We start from the raw sequence: 1,209 nt of genomic DNA, 5'->3' as shown, positions 1-1,209 counted from the left end.
ACCAGGGCCCGGCTCCGCGGGGCCCACGCGAGGACCAGAGGCTGGGCCGGCGCACGCAACCGCCTCACGGGTTAGTCGGGGTCCGGCAGCCGTGCTTTCCGGGTAGGAAAAAAAAAATGCCACCGCCAACGATGCCGTGACCTCTGACCCCTGGCGTCCGACGGCAGCGCGACCGGGACAAGATTCCTCCGCTGCGGGCGGCGGAGACCGCGCCTCCTGATTGGGTCATGTGAGCTGGACTGGAGCGTGCATGCGTGGGCTATGCGCATGCACGCGTGGAGTGTGTGACGTACGTTTGTTTGTGTGTCTTGTTACTGTGCTATAGTGCGTGTGTGGTGCACGGACGTGGCTCTTTTTATGGGTCTGTGCACGTGTTTAGTGTGTTGCGCGTGATGGGTGGGAGTATGGGGCTGTGTGTCTGTGCTCGTGTAGGAATCACTGCTGATGAAAGTATAATTGGGTGCTGTCACTTTGTAGAATAATTTGAAGTGGAACATATACATCCTCCCTGAAGAATATATTACCCTGGAGAAGCACTTCTACGTCTGAACAAGTAAACCTAATGTTTATAGCACCATTTATTTATAATCACGAAGAATTAATTGAGGGGGCACATGCCCATACAGTACAATGTAAAAATAGATTTTGGTATATTCATATGTAATCAAATACAAAGAGCAGTGAAAATTATTGAAAACAGCTGACACAACAGCGGGGCTCAACCTCAGGATGTAATATGCTAGGGAAGCAAATCACAAAAAGATATATTGCAGCATAATCCCATCACACAAAATTCCAAAACATGCTAGTCTAATACTCTTGGAGATACATACATAAGTGGTAGGGCTCTGACAAAAAAAAAAAAAAAAGCATGAGAAAAAAGAGGCACAAAGTTCATGTCACAGCTTAGGGTTAATATGCATTTAAAGGAAGAACATTTGGTCCTGGCAAGTAGCTCAGTTGGTTGGAGCATTGTCCTGATGGAACCGGACAGGGCACATTCAAGAATCAACCAATGAATGTGTAAATGAGTGGAACAACAAATTGATTTCCTCTCTCTCTCTCTCTCTCTGTCTCTCTCTCTGTCTCTGTCTCTCTCTCTCTTTCTTTTACATTTTTTATTTATTGATTAGAGAGAGAGAGAGAGAGAGAGAGAGAGAGAGAGAGAGAGAGAGAAAATCTTTGTTTTTACACACTCATCTACACATT

Source organism: Myotis davidii, unplaced genomic scaffold, assembly GCF_000327345.1.
Source record: "Myotis davidii unplaced genomic scaffold, ASM32734v1 scaffold424, whole genome shotgun sequence".
NCBI classification, from domain to species: Eukaryota; Metazoa; Chordata; class Mammalia; order Chiroptera; family Vespertilionidae; genus Myotis; species Myotis davidii.
The sequence above is the reverse complement of the archived record's forward strand: the minus strand, read 5'-3'. Positions refer to the sequence as shown.